Genomic DNA, 13,309 nt, shown 5'->3' with positions numbered 1-13,309 from the left:
TGGCAACCCCCAGAGCCCAGATATACCCTGCTACCACCTGCATCTCCCACCAATAGCTTCCTGAGGTGAATCCCTCATGGCCCAGCACACAAGGGTTGTTGTAAAATCTTTTAGGGTTGTTGGCCACATCTTTCGATAGCCCTTTCCATCGCACATCCTTCAGATCCCTAGAGATGGTGAGCTTAGGATGAGCTGTGTCTGGATCCAGAATCACATTGGCTGCTGGAGAGAGAAAGAGAGAGATTATCAACTGATAAAATGCAGATCGGTATGGGGGGGGTTATTTTGTGAGGAAACCTTTAAACATCATTAGCATAATCGTTCCTTCAAATAAAGTGCCTGCTGTCAGTGAAAGGCTACCAAAAAATAAGCCAATAGTTCTGTACTTAATGCCTCATAAGAAGACCCATGCTGGATCAGGCCAAGGGTCCATCTAGTCCAGCACTCTGTTCACACAGTGACCAACCAGCTGACAACCAGGGACTCACAAACAGGACATGGATACATCAACACCCTCCTACCCATGTTCCCCAGAAACTGGTGTGTATAGGTTTTCTGCCTGTGGCATTGGAGGTAGCACATAGCCATCAGGACTAGTAGCCATTGATCGCCTTCTCCTCCAGGAATTTATCCAACCCCCTTTTACAGCCATCCAAATTGGTGGCCATCACCCCATCTTGTGGTAGTGAGTTCCACAGTTTAACTCTGCGCTGTATGTAGAAGTACTTTCTTTTATCTATCTTGAATCTCTCTCCCACACACACACACACACACACACAATCAGCGTCATGGGATGATCCCAGTTTCTAGCACTATGAGAGAGGGAGAAAAATGTCTGCCTATGCATATTCTCCATACCCTGCATAATTTTGTACACCTCTATCATGTGTCCCTTCTAACTAGGGTGACCATATGAAAAGGAGGTCAGGGCTCCTGTGTCTTTAACAGTTGTATAGAAAAGGGAATTTAAGCAGGTGTCACTTTTATCCATGCAGCACTTGGTGAAATTCCCTCTTCATCACAACAGTTAAAGCTGCAGGAGCTATACTAGACTGACCAGATACAAAAGAGGGCAGGGCTCTCTTCTTTCCAAGCTAAATAATCCCAGCTGTTGTAACCTTCCTTCATAGGGGAGATGCTCCAGCCCCTTAATCATTTTAGTTGCCCTTTTCTGCATTTTTTCCAGCTCTACAATATCCTCTTTTTAGTGTGGTGACTAGAACTGTAGGCAGTTCTACAATATCCTTTTTCTAAGTGTGGTGGCACCATGTTGTTGTTGTTTATTCGTTCAGTCGTTTCCGACTCTTCGTGACTTCATGGACCAGCCCACGCCAGAGCTTTCTGTCGGCTGTCGCCACCCCTAGCTCCCCCAAGGTCAAGTCTGTCACCTCCAGAATATCATCCATCCATCTTGCCCTCGGTCGGCCCCTCTTCCTTTTGCCTTCCACTTTCCCTAGCATCAGCCTCTTCTCCAGGGTATCCTGTCTTCTCATTATGTGGCCAAAGTACTTCAGTTTTGCCTTTAATACCATTCCCTCAGGTGAGCAGTCTGGCTTTATTTCCTGGAGTATGGACTGGTTTGATCTTCTTGCACTCCACGGCACTCTCAGAATTTTCCTCCAACACCACAGTTCAAAAGCGTCTATCTTCCTTCGCTCAGCTCTCCTTACGGTCCAGCTCTCGCAGCCATAGGTTACTACGGGGAATACCATTGCTTTAACTATGCGGACCTTTGTTGTCAGTGTGGTGTCTCTGCTCTTAACTATTTTACCAAGATTTGTCATTGCTCTCCTCCCAAGAAGTAAACGTCTTCTGATTTCCTGGCTGCAGTCAGCATCTGCAGTAATCTTTGCGCCCAGAAATAAAAAGTCTGTCACTGCCTCCATGTTTTCTCCCTCTATTTGCCAGTTATCAATCAAGCTGGTTGCCATAATCTTGGTTTTTTTGAGGTTTAACTGCAACCCAGCTTTTGCACTTTCTTCTTTCACCTTTGTCATAAGGCTCCTCAGCTCCTCCTCGCTTTCAGCCATCAAAGTGGTGTCATCTGCATATCTGAGATTGTTAATGTTTCTTCCTGCGATTTTAACTCCAGCCTTGGATTCGTCAAGCCCAGCACATCTCATGATGTGTTCTGCATACAAGTTGAATAGATAAGGTGAGAGTATACAGCCCTGCCATACGCCAATCTTAAACCGTTCCGTGGTCTGTTCTTACCGTTGCTACTTGTTCGTTATACTAGGGATGTGCTCCGCTCCGATTAGGAGCGTAGAAGCAGTAGCGGATTGGCCTGCTCCGCCTTACCCAGAGGCGGAGTAGGAGCGGACCGCGGACCCCCTAGAAGCAAGGCGAAGAGAAGCGGCCATTTTTCGGAGCTCCGAGTTGAGGCGGAGCGCTCCGGTCGCCATCTTGAAAACATTTCGCCATAGGATTGCATTGCGGCAAATAATCGCGCATAACTACGTTGTTTTTGAAGCTATCATTCTGAAAATTCTTGTGCACAGAGAGTCGTGGATGGGGGTCATTTTGAGACCACTCTCACCTCTCTGCATCGTACGGGTCACGGGCTATATTTTTGTGAAAATCGGGTCAACCGCGCGGCTCAAACTGCGTTTTCGGCTTTTCGCCCATAGGATTGCATTGAGGGAAAGAATCGGGGATAACTGGGGGGGGGGTTTAAGCTATCATTCTGAAAATTCTTGTGCACAGAGAGTCGTGGATGGGGGTCATTTTGAGACCACTCTCAACTTTCTGCATCGTACAGGTCGCGGGCTATATTTTTGTGAAAATCGGGTCAACCGCGCGGCTCAAACTGCGTTTTCGGCTTTTCGCCCATAGGATTGCATTGAGGGAAAGAATCGGGGATAACTGGGGGGGGTTTAAGCTATCATTCTGAAAATTCTTGTGCACAGAGAGTCGTGGATGGGGGTCATTTTGAGACCACTCTCAACTTTCTGCATCGTACGGGTCGCGGGCTATATTTTTGTGAAAATCGGGTCAACCGCGCGGCTCAAACTGCGTTTTCGGCTTTTCGCCCATAGGATTGCATTGAGGGAAAGAATCGGGGATAACTGGGGGGGGGGTTTAAGCTATCATTCTGAAAATTCTTGTGCACAGAGAGTCGTGGATGGGGGTCATTTTGAGACCACTCTCAACTTTCTGCATCGTACGGGTCGCGGGCTATATTTTTGTGAAAATCGGGTCAACCGCGCGGCTCAAACTGCGTTTTCGGCTTTTCGCCCATAGGATTGCATTGAGGGAAAGAATCGGGGATAACTGGGGGGGGGTTTAAGCTATCATTCTGAAAATTCTTGTGCACAGAGAGTCGTGGATGGGGGTCATTTTGAGACCACTCTCAACTTTCTGCATCGTACGGGTCGCGGGCTAGAAGTTTTTAAAAAATCGGCGGGAAAAATACCTTTTTCAAAGGGCTGAGGGGCAGAGTCAGCTCCCGGTCATGATGATCCCAAAGTTGGAGGAGGGCATAGGCAAAACAGGTAACTTGGGATTCTGGGAAACTTCTCTTTCTTCATCTGAACGGGCTTTTCCCCGTGTTTTTTAACACACCTCGCAGGGATGTTGTGTGTGGGGTGCCCGATTTTCAAAAATTCGCCAAAAATCAGGGGATGATGGGATTGCTTTGAAACTTGGCGTGCGTGTGTATATCCCCATGAGGTGTCATGGTGCCAAACATGAGGTTTCTAACTTGAACAGAAAAAAAGTTGTATAATTTTTTAGCTTTCAATGCAAGCCTATGGGGGGGGGGAAACGGAGCTCCGGATCCGGATCCGGAGCTCCGGGCGGAGCGGAGCGGAAGTGGGCGGAGCGGGGGCGGGGCGGAGCGGCCCGATCCGAAAAATGGCGGATCTGCAAGTGAAGCGGAGCGGGGGGTCCGTGCACACCCCTACGTTATACAGATTCCTCAGGAGGCAGACAAGATGACTTGGTATTCCCATACCACCAAGAACTTGCCACAGTTTGTTATGATCCACACAGTCAAAGGCTTTAGAATTGTCAATAAAACAGAGATATATGTTTTTCTGGAACTCCCTGGCTTTCTCCATTATCCAGCGGATATTGGCAATTTGGTCTCTAGTTCCTCTGCCTTTTCTAAGCCCAGCTTGTACATCTGGCAATTCTCGCTCCATGAATTGCTGGAGTCTACCTTGCAGGATCTTGAGCATTACCTTGCTGGCATGTGAAATAAGTGCCACTGTCCGATAGTTTGAACATTCTTTAGTGTTTCCCTTTTTTGGTATGGGGATATAAGTTGATTTTTTCCAATCTGATGGCCATTCTTGTGTTTTCCAAATTTGGCACCATAGGTTTGTATAAAGACAGTATGATACTGGCAGTTTTATTCTCAGTTCCTTTTTTTATAATGCCTAACATGGAGTTTGCCTTCATTACCACAGCTGCACACTGGATGGATATTTTCATTGATCTGTCCACCACAACCCCAAGATCTCTTTCTTGGTTGGTAAGCACCAGCTCAGATCCCATCAGGTTATTCTTGAAGTTAGGATTTTTTGTCCCAACGTGTATCACTTTACACTCCCTAGGAAAATAAGTTTCTGAATTAAAAGGGGGAAAATGTTTTTAGGGCCTTTCAGCTTCCAGGACTTGTGAACTTTCAGGCCCTACAGAATGTTGAAGGCATACTAAATTATTGGGACATTCTTGGAGGGGACATTTCTGGGTTCACATCAAACACCAATTTTTGTTAGTCTCTCCTGAGGCAAAAATGACAGCTGACCATAGATGGGGGAAATTGGGGGCAGAATCTAGAATTTTAATATAGCTGTGATTGGTTACTTTGTGTCAGGAATAGTTAGGTACAGTCGTGAGGTCTTGTACATTTTAGCTAAAATGCACAAGACCACACAGCCGTGCCTTAACTATTCCTGACACTCTCTGCACAAAAGGTTGCATCTCTTTCTAATTTGGGCCTCATTTTGTTTGCAAATATAGACTTTTTTGGGCTCATACCCATTAGCCAGATGGTACCATCTACAGCTGAACTTTTCTAAAGTTTGAAGAACCTTTCTCCCCCATCTCCACATGTATGAAATGTTTGGTAAATTTTTTGAGACAAACCCCATGAGGGAACTTCCAAAATCAGCCCCACTGCTTTACAATTGTCACTATAAATCTGTGTTCACATCTGTATTTAGTCATAACCAAGGAACTCTGAGAGAAGTTTTCTAGTGATGAAAAAAAAGACTTCCATTTTATACAACTGAAAAAGTCATTAAAAAAACACAAACGTTTGGACTACTGAATGAAATATTTCCATCTTTGATTCCACACACCCCTTCAGTTGTGGTCCACAGCGAGGGTGTTGAATAGGGTGACTATATGAAAAGGAGGACCTGGTGAAATTCCCTCTTCATCACAACAGTTAAAGCTGCAGGAGCTCTGCCCTCTTTTGTATCTGGTCAAGAAGACAGGGCTCCTGCAGCTTTAACTGTTGTGATGAAGAGGGAATTTCTGAATTTGCTGAAGTTCCTTTTTCTATGCAACTGTTAAAGATACAGGAGCCCAGTCTTCCTTTCCATATGGTCACCCGAAACAATGTTGAATCTCTTTCAGACCCCAAGAGCTTTTCCAAATCCAATTTGGTGAAGCTCTTGACCATCACATTCTAGTGGTGGTGGGTGGGGCCAAAACAGCCAATGGGCTGGTGCCAAACACACCACTTTATTTTAGCTTAAAGCCCTTACTCCCAGTAGCTAAGCCTTAGGAAAGGCATTTTGACTTTCCAGAATAGGGCAAAATTGAGCAAAAGGCAGGAAGCCACCAAATGATTGGTTGTCAGGGAAAAGGGGAACCCTGGAGGGGTGGATCGGCCCCCAGGCCTAAAGTTCTGCACACCTGCTTTACAAAGTAGAAACGTTTTAATTCTTTTTCTCCATCAGTAGTAGAGCTACAGTGCAGTGTCAAGAGGCACAATCCAGGCACAGTTAAGAGCACTGAAGTCCCATTAAATTCAGTGGTAGAGATTCAAGCATGTGCTTATCTTCCCCATTGAAATGAGTGGAGATTAAACGTGTTTAATTTTTGCTCAAGATTTTTAGAGCCAGTGTGGAATTATCAAGCCGAAAACTTACCAAATAAACTGTCCTTAGCTGCTGTACATGTTTTATTGATATTGTTTGCTGGCAACCTGGGTCCTGGAGTTCTTCCAGTTGCTGCTCTTTGGAAGTATGCTGAGAAGCTTTAAAACAGTGAGGGTAAGAAGTCCGGCACTTGTTTCGTATTCACACAAGCCAAAGGAAATGGTGATGGGCATTTCTGCAGAAGTTAACTAGGTGCCATTGATTCATATGAGCAAAATTGGGCACACTTGTGACTGGCCCCTCACGGAAGATTGCAGGTCCTTTTGACAATGAGATCAACTTCCTGCATGTCTCCTGCAACTTCCCCTAGTTTTTCTGTTCTAAACCACCACCACCCTGGATATCCGGATTCTTCTGAAATATCACAGGATTTCCTATCATGTGTAAACAAAATTACGCTACAAAGGACCTACTAGAAAGTGCTATCCCATTCAAGGCTATGAGCACCAAGAGGAGTGCTACAACTCCAATCTGCTCTAGCCAACATAGACAATGGTGAGGGATGATGGGAGTTGTAGGCCAAAATACCTGGAGGGCCAAAAATTACCTATCCTTGCTTTAGAGTCACTTTCCATCCACCATTCCTTTTAAAAACGTGAGTTCTTACAGAAAAGAATTGGCCACATCCTTGCCAATTCTCACCTAGTGTAAACTCCAGTACTGATTGCCATTTTCCCTGAGCTTGTCCTGTATTTGTGAACCTCGGCTTATTGCTAGGGTGGACATTTGTAAATTTCCCCAAAAAGACACCATTCTTCATAAGAGGACACTGATTTGCTTTAAATTTGCATATGCTAATTTGTATGTATACATTTTATTTATTTATTTGTTACATTTCTTATCTGCCCAATAACTAATATTCTCTAGGTGGATTAGATGCAAATTTAGAAATATTTAGTATAATTTGAGTAGAAATGCAGTACATCTCAGCCTACTGTGGAAGACCGTGACTAGGGGACCACTGTGCCTTGTTCAGTCTGGTGTCCAGGTGCTGTTGGTGAGCAACTTCCAGGCTCAGCTCTTCCTTCTGATGGCTCTTTATCTTTATAACTGGACTTGGACTGGACAACCCTTCAAATAAAGGACTGTCCTCTGGCAGCCCTTCAAACAGAGGACTGTCCACCATAAAAGAGGATACATGGCTGCCCTACGTTGGTTAACTGCTTCGCAGCTGCAAATTACCTCAATTATACAGCATAAAACATGGCAAAATGCCCATTTTGAATTGTCCACCCAGCACCAGAGGCTTCACTGAGAACTTAAGTATTCCTGTCATAAGGCTATTAGCTCTGCTAGCTTACTCAGTAAACTATAGGGAGACTAGTGTTGTGATGTAGGTTTCTTGAATTATTGTGCAAACACACTGCTTCCTCTCAGTCAGCAACCCTACATGGGAATGTCACACCACCAACTCATGAAGAAAGAGAATCCACCAGGAGCAGCCACTCCCCCACCTTGTCAGAGGCAACCTAATGATGCATGTGTCCTCAGGGTGGGGAAGCAGAGGCCCAAGTACTTATGACATCAGCATTACCAACAGCATTTAGTAATTCTTCTGTTATTTGTATTATTGCTTTGTCTTATTTGTCTTACTACTTTTATAGTTTGGGTGTCTTAAATTGAGAACCCAGGGCCGGCCCTACCATTAGGCAATGTGAGGCAGTTTCCTCAGACAGCAGATTCTGAGAGGTGGCAGCAATGTGTTGGAGGAGAGAAGTGTGTGCCATGTGGCCTTCCCTTCTGCCGTCAGATGTGGTGTCCCATTGTTGGTGTTGAAAGATCTTCAGCCTTGAAGAAAGGCTTTCTACATGGAATGGGATGAGGTGCCATCTTGTTCTTCACCTCAGGCAGCAAAATGTCTTGTGCCTGCCCTGTGTGAACCACCTGCGCCATGGAAGAAAGGTGGTATATAAATAGGGTGACCTTGCCCTCTTTTGCATTTGGTCACTCTAGTATAGCTCCTGCATCTTTAACTATTGTGAGGAAGAGGGAATTTCACCAGGTGCTGCATGCCTACAAATGTCACCTGCTGAAATTCCCTTTTCTGTACAACTGTTAAAGATACAGGAGCCCTGTCCTCCTTTCCATATGGTCACCCCGTATTTCTTCGATTGTAAGACGCCATCGATTGTAAGATGCACACTAATTTCAGTACCACCAACAGAAAAAAAAACCCTAAGACACACCTGCGATTCTAAGACGCACCCCGTTTTTAGAGATGTCTATATGGGGGGGGGGGGGAAAGTGTGTCTTAGAATTGACGAAATACGGTATAAATACAAGAGGAAGAGAAAGAGAGAGATAGAGATGTGCATGCATTTTGTGTGTTTGATGAAGGGAAGGTGAGATAGGCTGAATAAACTAAGTAGAACAAATCTTTCTGTGGCTTCCCTTCATAGTAACAACATTTAAAAGGATTTGTGGGGAGGTCAGTCTTAATCTAAAGTCATTTCTAAATCCAATTGGATAACTGAACTTTACCTGAGAAGATGACAACAATCACAACCAGCTTCAGAGCAATGCTTCCTGCCAGGAAAATTCCTAAGATGATTTTCCATCAGCCGAGCATCAAAGGAGCTGTGGAATTAAAGTTTGTGGTGAAAAAGGTGCGGTAGAAAGAACAGCAAAGACTATTGAGGCACTAAAGTAGGGTGACCATATGGAAACAAGGACAGAGCTCCTGTATCTTTAACAGTTGCATAGAAAAGGGAATTTCAGCAGGTGTCATTTGCATGCATGCAGCACCTGGTGGAATTCCCTCTTCATCACAACAGTTAAAGCTGCAGGAGCCCTGCCCTCATGACCAGATACAAAACTTGATTGATGCCAGTGGAGGATGGGATGAGTTTAGGGGGTGGTGAAGTAGCTGGGCAGGAAGATTTAAACCTCCCCTACTCATGCATGGTATTTCTAAGTAAACTGCTGCCTATCACCTCAATTTGTGTCAGTGAATTGTAGAAGTTAGTTATGTGTTAAGGAAGAAGTCACTTCTTATGTTTGTCTTGAATCTGTTATTATGTCCATTGGATGACTCCCAAGTTATAACATTGTAACAGAGAAAGAATAAATACATCTCCATCTTCTTTGGCCAGACACACCAGGGGTTTAACACATCTCTGTCAAAGCCCATCTTCCATGTCATGTTTATCCTTTTCTTCTTTTTCTGAACTAATAATAGGCAACAATAATATATCCTGGTCTTGATTCTCCATAACTATATTTAGAATCACAAGGAATTGCAAATGTGGACGGGTACCTTGGGTTCTGCCAGGTGATGCGTCAGGCACGTTGTTTCTTCCAAGGACAAGCTCCTTCAGTCTCCTTCTACCACCTTCTGTCTTTCCCCGCTCAAACCAGTAACGAGAGAATGGGCTTTGCATCAAGGACGAACCTCAGAATGGTTTAAAAAAACACAATCTGGCAAAAAAAGAGAACTGAAAGTTGCGTGTCTGGTATAGAGTATTGCCTCATGCACAGGCAACCGAGTTCCTAAGAAGCACTGGTGTTCTCTAAACAACATCCCTATTTCTGGCCACTAATGGAAGTTTCCTGGTCAATTTAAGGACGCTGTGCTCAAACAGGAGGCTTCCTGTAGTCCGTCCCCCCCGCCCTTATTCCATTTTAAAATACAACACAGATAAACTAGTATAAACCCCTAATGGCATGAAATCGGCAGCGTGTAAAACTGGCATTGCACTATGAACCTACCGAGGAAGGGAGGAAGGACTTTGAACAGGGGGAGAAGAGGGTAAGATCCGACCACCATGTGTCTATTCAGAAGTAAGTCCCATTGTGTTCAATGGAGCTTACTCCCAAGTAAGTGTGATGTGAACTTACAACAACATCTACTCAGAAGTAAGTCCTGGCTTTCCCGTGGGCTGTGGAAGGGTGACCATATGAAAAGGAGGACTAGTCTCCTATATCTCTAGCAGTTGCATAGAAAATGCCATTTCAGCAGGTGTCATGTGTACGCATGCAGCACCTGGTGAAATTCCCTCTTCATCACAACAGTTAAAGCTGCAGAAAAGCCCGCTGCAGCAGGATTCCTCTTGGTTCAGGTCACAAGATGGCCCAGAGAACAGGAATGGGAGTCTGCTAGGTCTTATGAAAGTGGCCAACTTTGTGACTCTGACAAGCTCCCTGCTTACACTGGAGATAGCCTTTGATGGGATTTAAACTGCTGATACCAGACTTTTAATGACATAAACAAGGAGAGGGGAAACAGACAAAGGGGTCTTCCCAGTTCATCTTTGAGTGTGGTGGGGGTGGCAGGGCCTACATAAATGATAGGCCTTTTTGTCTATGAGAGGGCTTGGAGTTGTTGCACTCCCAGCAGAGACCACTAGTGGGCAGGCAAGGAAAAGTAAAACCATTTATTAACTGGGAAGACGAAGAGGGTGTTACAAAGCAGCTATTTGAACCTCAGCACAAATTCATTATTAATTATCACTGTTGTGGTATACGCCATTTTATAAACCCGTTTTAAAAATCTTTTTATTAGTGCTAAAAATGTTTTTCCATATATATATATGAAATATCACTTAAACTAATGATTATTTTGGTGCTATAAGCAACTGAGGTGTTTGCTTGTTTTTAAATTTCTGATCACTGCCTTTAACCATCTTGCTAAAATGGCAGTGACCAGAAAGATTTACTGCATTTGTAAAAACTAATGAAAAAAAAGGGGGGATTAAATTAGAGTGACCAGATTTAAAAGAGGGCAGGGCACCTCTGCTGTTGTGATGAAGAGGGAATTTCACCAGGTTCTCCATATATATAAATGACACCTGCTGAAATTCCCTTTTCAATACAACTGTTAAAGATACAGGAGCCCTGTCTTCCTTTTCATGTGGTCACCCTAATTAAATTATTTATCCAATAATTTTAAAATGCATTCAATCATTATATTGCTTTTTTTTAAAAAAAAACCCACACTGACTTGACATTTTCATCAAACTACAAACCACAACTCCCAAGATCTCTTTCTTGGTCAGTCATTGCTAACTCAAATCTCATTAGCTTATATTTGAAGTTGGGATTTTCCCTTCCAGCATACATACTTTATACTTGGTTGCATTTGCCCTTTTGGTGCCTGTTATTCTTGTTTGGAGAGAGACTTTTGGAGTTCTTCACAGCCCATTTTTGTTTTTCCATCCTACATAATTGGGTGTCATCAGAATACTTCACTATTCACTCCTAATTAAAGATCATTTATGAATAAGTTGAGATTGTTTCAGCCCCAAGACCTCTAATCATTCACTCTACCAGATAAAACTGCAGCACCAGCGAACTGGGCTTCTTACCTAGGGTGACCATCTGGAAAGGAGGACAGGGCTCCTGTATCTTTAACAGTTGCATAGCAAAGGGAATTTCAGCAGGTGTCATTTGTATATATGGAGAACCTGGTGAAATCCCCTCTTCATCACCACAGTTAAAGCTGCAGGAGCTATACTAGAGTGACCAGATTCAAAAGAGGGCAGGGCTCCTGCAGCTTTAACTGTTGAGATGAAGAGGAAATTTCACCAGGTTCTCCATATATACAAATGACACCTGCAGAAATTCCCTTTTCAATACAACTGTTAATGATACAGGAGTCCTGTCCTCCTTTTCATATGGTCACCCTATGTTACCCATTTAAAAGTTTGAGAATAGGTTAAAAAGCATTGGTCCCAGTACAGATACAGTACGTGTGGGATCCCATTGTTTACATCCCTCCAATGGGAGAATTTACCATTTATTTCTATTCTGTGTTTTCTGTTCTTTCACCAGCTTCTGATCCATAAGAAGACCTCTCCTCTTATTCCATGACTGCAAAGTTTGCTCAGGGGTGAGGGACTTTTGAAAGTCCAAGTAAACTATGTTTACCAGATCACTCCTGTCTACGAGCTCTATCACACCAGTGATTTATCGCACACTCACCATTCCTGGTATGTGGATTTGCAGCACGGTACTCACATGACATTGTCCCTGTCCTGCACTCATCTCACCCCTTCTACCACTACCCTGATTGCATTTTATTTTGGTGTGGGGAAAGTCTGGATTATTTTCCCCTCTTCCTTTTTCCTATGTTGGGGGTGTGTGCTAATGGAGTCTTGATGATGAAAGGGGAGGGCAGGGCAAAGGAGAAGGGGCAGGGTGAAGAGCAAACAAACAAACGAAAACCCACATGAAAGGGACTGTGTGTGATAGAGCCCTCGACCCGCTTATGAAACGGAGGTAAAAAATGTGGAGAAAAACCAGAGGGGAAAAAATAGGTGTGATGGAGCCCTACACATTATTGATAATCTCAAAGAACTCTAACAGGTTAGTGGGGCAAGACTTACCTTTACGGAAGCCATGTTGATTCCTGACCCATTTCCCTTCCGCTGAGGTGCAAGTGGTGGAGGATGTTTCCCCTCAGTTGCAGGTGTGTCCCTTCCTTTCTTACATGTTCCGTTCCTCCTTGTTTCCTGCCTCACTCCCATGAATCCCGTATGTAGCCTCACTGTGATGTGAGGGTGGCAACACATGCCACCCATACGGGCCCTCTTTTAGTTGGCTTGTGGTGCCTCTGGTTACCTCTTGTGATGGCAAGGGGCACCAACAATTATAAAACAAATAGCACAACAACTGCAGTACAATGATAACAGTAACATCAACAATTAAAAAGAACATCAGCTCATGTTAACATAGAGGCAGGTCAGTACAGGGGACATTTTCATAAGAAGCTTGTCAAAACAAGGTTACGCCAGGTAATGCCTCAATGTGCTTAGATTGCAATCCTATGCACACTTATCTGGAAGTGAGCTCCAGTGAATTCAATGAGACTGGTTTGCATTTAACAACAACTCAGAGCATGTTGTTGAATCACAGGCTGCCATTACATGCAAAACCTGCACTATCGTTTAACAATGGGCTGTGAATCACAAGCAACCGAGGAAGAGAACTCATGGTTTCTTTTTGGGTTGTGAATTGTGAGTTGTTAATGGGTAACAGCCCACAGTTAAACCATAGTGCAGGGGTTATTTCATTTTATTTACTATATTTCTATACCACCCAATAGACCAAACTCTCTGGGCAGTTTATAAATCTACCTGTTTGTACATAACGATGACATCTGATGAATCAATAACAACCTCGATTCAACCCAGGCAGGATCTACACTACTGCTTTAAAATGGGTTATAACAGTAGTGACAACTGTTGAGATACACA

This window comes from Elgaria multicarinata, chromosome 3 (assembly GCF_023053635.1).
Source record: "Elgaria multicarinata webbii isolate HBS135686 ecotype San Diego chromosome 3, rElgMul1.1.pri, whole genome shotgun sequence".
NCBI lineage: Eukaryota > Metazoa > Chordata > Lepidosauria > Squamata > Anguidae > Elgaria > Elgaria multicarinata.
This window is presented reverse-complemented; position numbering follows the sequence as displayed.